General features: G+C 24.2%; 1 pseudogene; it reads right to left on the reverse strand.

The window, feature by feature from the left end:
* Window positions 1–1,883: 1,883 nt before the first annotated feature.
* Window positions 1,884–3,354, reverse strand: LOC131182505 (scopoletin glucosyltransferase-like; annotated as a pseudogene).
* Between the last annotated feature and the right edge of the window lie 2,646 nt (window positions 3,355–6,000).

The raw sequence follows: 6,000 nt of genomic DNA on the forward strand, positions 1-6,000 counted from the left end.
ATTTGTGAATTAGTAATCTATTGTTGCAATGGATTGTTAATTGCTAATTTTTTTAAAAGAATTAGACAAAAATTTTTGTGAGAAAATTTTGTATCCGATTCACAATTAGTTGTAAAATCGCTGCTAATAACAATCAATTTCGATCGATTGTAAAAATTAGTTAGTAGGAACTTTTGGGGAAAATTTTGCAATTAATTCCCTATTGGTTGTAAAATCAGTTACTAATTACAACCGATTTCATTAACTTACAAAAATTTATTACTATTAGCAATCAATTCACAAATCGGTTATAAATTAAAAAAAAGAAGGCTTTTAATCGACAAAAAATTGATTGCAAATTTGAAACCTTTAAAAAAAAGGCTCTAATTTTAGCAACTGTTAGCAACCAATCAACTTTTATCTGTTGCTAATAACAATTAATTTATTTAATAGATTATAAATCAGTTGCTAAATTTTGGATTTAGTTAAAATAGTTCTTAATTTAGCAACTGATTCCCTATATTAGCAAATAATTTTTTAAATCTGTTATTAATAACAACTGATTTTAGTAATCAATTTCTTAATCGCTAATCGAATATTCAAGTTTATTTTTTTGAATATCGATTAACAATCGATTTAACAATCATTGTAAAATAATTGTTAATAACAATTGATTTTAAATAGGTTGTTAAATTTTTAAAAATTAACTATTTAAGTTTAGAAAAACTAAAATTATAAATTGGTTATAAAATCATTGTTATTAACAATCAATTTTAGCAAGTTACAAAAACTGATTTTTTCTTTTTTGATATTGTTGATAAAACTTGATTTTTAATGCTATAATTGCTTTAAAATATAGTGAAAATTAAGCATAAAAACTAGCAAAAGAGATATTTTTATAGACATGTTAGACATGTTATTTGAATACAAATTAAAATAGAATTATAATTAATAGTTTAATTAAATTAAAATAGGATTGATACAAATTAAATAGAATTAGAATTAATGGATTAATTCAAATCAAAATATGATTGATCAAACTCTTTTTATAAATATAAAAAATTTAATACAAATTAAAATAAAATTAGAATAAATATAATTAATAAAATATAGTATAAGAATGCAATATAAATAGAAATATGAATGAAACGCAAAGATACAAGTAAATTAAATATAATTGAATATAATGAAAAAGGAAAGATGAAGAAGGGAAATAGTAATAAATTTTATAATTTTAAGTATTTATATATATAATTAATATGTACTTTTTTATTATAGAATTAAGATTATAAATTATAAAATTGAATTTTTAATATAAGTAGAACTATTTTTAAAATTGGACTAAAATTTCAATTTACTTATATTAGTTAATATATATATATATATATAATATAAACATATAAGGAAATTTTGTTCCACCCAAGTTCATTCACTTATTCATAGTATTATATATATTTTTAATACATTATAAATTATAGATAAATAAATAGATTATTAGTAATTTTTTATAAAAAAAAATAATTTTTATTTTTATGTTGAAAAATGCATGTTAAATGTGTAAATAATGGTTTCTTTTTTTTTTTAACTTTTAAAGTAAAAATTACTTTTTATCTCAACCAACCTAATATTGCCATAATTTATTCATTTCGAAAATTTTTATAAATGAATATAATTGTATAATTTTTTAACATAAATAATTGTGTAATGATACTTTGAGCTCGAAATTTAATTATATACTTTAAGTAAACCATAACTAATTGGACTTATTGTAATATTTGTTTTTTAAAAAAAAAAAATAAATTGCAAGAACTATAAATGCAAGTCACAATAAAAATAAAATAGTGAAACCGATATATAACAGTTTCGTTGTAAATGTTGATTATTATGTTTTTATTGCCCTTATCTTAGGGGCGATGCCTGGGAGTCCTCAACTCTTCAACCAAATCATTCAAATTAAAGTATGTGGATCCACCTTCTTCAACAGCTTTTCTTGCCATTTCTCCAAGCTTCCTTGCTCTTCTCCTCATTTCTTCTGCTTGGCCACTCACCATGACCTCAGTAATTGCCGTCTCTATGGCTTCGCTTTTAACATGTTCTCCATGCACGGCAACCCATTCCTTAACGCCCACACCTACCCCAATCTGTAAAACCTCACTCACCAACTTCTCGTTGTAGAAATGATCAGCGAATACTGGCCATGTCACCATTGGCTTCCCTGAAGTTATAGCTTCAAGTACAGAACCCCATCCACAATGAGTCAAAAATCCTCCTATAGCTTCATGATCAAGAATCAACACTTGTGGAGCCCAACCTCTTATTATGAGTCCTGTCCCCCCCATTCTTTCTTCAAATCCTTTAGGTAACCAATCTTCTTCATCTTCTTGATTTTTCTTGTCTCTCCTCACTGCCCAAATGAATTCCTGTTTGGAAGCTTCGAGAGCCCTTGCAATCTCTATAAGCTGAGATGCATTGAAGTTGACCATACTTCCAAAACATATGTAGATAACAGAATTGGGTTTCTTGGAATCAAGCCATTTCAAACACTCGTTTTCACTAATAGATGCTTCATTCCCTCTCTGTGCTTTATCTTCAATTCCCCTGTTGCATAGCGAAAGCGGCCAATAATAGGCCATGCCCTTCTGCCTAAGACCTTCCTGTAATAATCAACGTAAGCTGGCTCGACCTCATAGAAGCTGTTGACAACGATCCCAAAACTCTTTAACTCTGATTCTACAATTTAACTCATTAATTTGCTATAGTCAGTATCAAAGTCTTGTCTCAAACCATCTGGAAGTTGTTTTCTTGTCAGCTTTATCTCGCCGGGAACATTAGTCAGGACAAAGGGTTCTGAATCCGAGGAGACTTTCTTCTGCGGCTCATACAGCCTGATACATTCTAAGGTGCATAAGGAAAAGAAACAAGTGCCTTTGAACACTAACCTTGGAATCCCAAATTTGGCAGCAGCATCGGTAGCCCATGGAAAGAGCAAATCAGCAACAAGGCAATCAGGTTGGCACTCTTGGAGGAGCATTTCAAGAGGTTCTTGGAGCATGGTTGTCGCCTTGTTAAACCTGAAAATCAATTCGAAACTACCATTATCATGGGAAGTGACAGAATCCACGTTTTCACATCCTTCTGGTAGTCCAGCCTCCACGGAAGGGAATTTAAGGGTTCGAATATCAATGTCGACACCCAAACCTTTAGTTCTTTGGATAGTTTTGGAGATAAGAGGTGCATTGAGAGGAGTGGTGATAATGGTAGCCTTTAGGCCTCGCAAAGCAAATAGCTTGGCCAGATCCACTGTTGGAATCATATGGCCATGAGCCATGTAGGGAAAGACAAAAATATGCAGCTGATGACCCGAACTATCCATTGATTGATTAATTCCGAGAAGACTTGGTGCTGTAGAAGAAGAGAGACAGAGAATGATCAATGAAGATGAAGGATTTTGTTTGATATGATTTTGTTTTTCTATGCTGGTATGACCAAATGTACTCACATGAAGGTGTTATTTACATGCAGGCTTTTGGTCATATATGGCCAGTTGGTTGTATATATTTCTATGTGCGATTTCAAGCTAGCTTTTATGGCTAGTACTAAATTGGATACGTTCTTCTTGAAGTGGAAATTCTTACCCACCCCTTCCATAATAGGGAAAATTATATAATTCATTTATTATAAATATAAGACATAAATATATAAAAAGACCTATATGTTAAGTACTAGCTGTAAATATTTTATATTTCTATAAAAACGTAATTAGAATCTCGTTGAAGGAAAGAAGTATTTTCATTTTTATTTGTTATTTAAGTTTTGATAATTTAAGAAATTTTTGCCTCAACATAATGTATTTTAGATTTAAATAATTGGAGAAATTTTAATCTAAACTTTACTCTCGTAAACCTAAAACATAATATTTAACTCATATATTAAATAAATAGAATCTAAATATTTATATTTTGAATCCATAACAAATCAAATGTAAATAAGTTTCTCTAATAATCCCACTTAATAAGGTAAAGATGGAAGCCTCTTAATTTATCAATAAACTAGATTCAATTTCATTGAAAATAAAAAAAACTATTTTAAAATTTTAAAATGTATCAGATTTATATTGTGAAAATCACTAAAAACTTCAGAAAAAAACTTTAATCTCATGCCCCATTTGTTTTGTGGGAAATAATTTATATATGGAAAAAATGTTTTTTTATGAAATATGTTTTCTAAAAATTTGTTTTCCATGAAAATATTTCCATTATTTGGTTGCAAAGTTTAATTAATGATATGTATTTATATTATATATGTACAAGTATTTTTCACATTTCAATAAAATTATTAAAATTTAAAAAATAAAAAATGATTTCTTTGTCTTTTAAAAATAGGAAGTTATTTTCCTTAAAAATGATTTAGTTTTTCCATTAATCAGGAAAATATTTTTTATTGACTCATTTTCCTGAGTGTCTTAAATATTAAAAAATATAAAAAATATATTCTAGGCAAGAAACAAACGGAGTCTTAATGTGCATAAGTTGACTTTGATATCTTCAAAGTAAATTAAAAAAAAATGATTAATTTTGAAAGGCTTAATGATAAAAAAATTCTAAACATTTTTTGAATTTTTTAATTATGTCATTTTTTTAATGACAATTTGGTTTTAATTATAGTTGAAATATGTATATGGTAGCTGCTTAGGAAAAAAAAAAAAGAGTATAAAAAAAGTTACAAAGAAAAATAAAATCAATTGAAACAGTGCGAAAAAATATATAAAAATTCCTTTTTTTAACTAAATAAAAAAAATAAAATTCAAATTGTCCTTTCTTTTCATTAATCAACTAAATCTTAATATCAAAATCTGTTTTAAAATTTTTTAAAGTAATATTAAAAAATTTACAGATATTATTCAAATTATATATATATATATATATATATATATATATATATATATATATATATATATATATATATATATATATATATATATATAAGCCATATATTTAAAATTTAAATTATAAGAAATGGCTTTAGATTTTCTTTGTTTCTCCATTATAATATTATTTTAATCTCATATCTATAAGGAAAATTAAATTTAAAATTTTAATTATTTTAGTGGCTTTCATTATTTATTTTACATATAAAATATTATCTATAATTTTAATAATGCTTATATATTTTTTAATGATATTTTAAAATTTTTAAAAGAGATTTTGACTTTAAAATTAGATGTTTGGTTGACACGAAAGAAAGGAAATTTGAATTTTTGGCGCGCAGTTGAAGTAAAAATTTTATACATTTTTAATAAATTTAAATTTAAATATTTATATTTTTAATAATATATTTATTTTATGGATTTTATAAAATTATTTAATCAATTTATTTATTATTAATGTAAATTAATAAACTTAATTATTAAAATTTAGAAATTAAATTCATTTATTCAATAATATATATATATATATATATATATATATATATATATATATATATATATATATATATATATATATATATATATAAGTAGGAAGATTTTCACTTAGTGTTGCCACGTTATATTCTAAGAGAAGGGTTAGCCATATAAACATATTTTTTCTTAATTTTGCCACATAGAACTTACTATTTAGAAATTATTATATTTTATAATTATAATAATTATTATATTTTATGTTAAATATTTAATTTTATTTTTTATTTAATTCTCTTTCTAATTTTCTTTTAAATATCTTTATTATTACCATTGTTACTATAATTTTCATGACTAATTAAAAATATTAGATATATTTTAATATTTTTATAAAATTTTTATTTAATGATTCTCAAATTTTTAAGTATTTCATTTGATCATAAAAATTTAATAATTATATATCTTAAATTTAATAAAATAATTTAAAATTATACTATAAAAGTAATCACATGGAGTTAAATACTTTACATTTTCTCTATTTTTTATATATTTAATTAATTTTAATTTACTTTAATGTTTTATTTTTATTTATCTAATTTTAATGTATATTTAATAAAAATATA

This window comes from Hevea brasiliensis, chromosome 8 (genome assembly GCF_030052815.1).
Source record: "Hevea brasiliensis isolate MT/VB/25A 57/8 chromosome 8, ASM3005281v1, whole genome shotgun sequence".
In the NCBI taxonomy this organism is placed as follows: domain Eukaryota; kingdom Viridiplantae; phylum Streptophyta; class Magnoliopsida; order Malpighiales; family Euphorbiaceae; genus Hevea; species Hevea brasiliensis.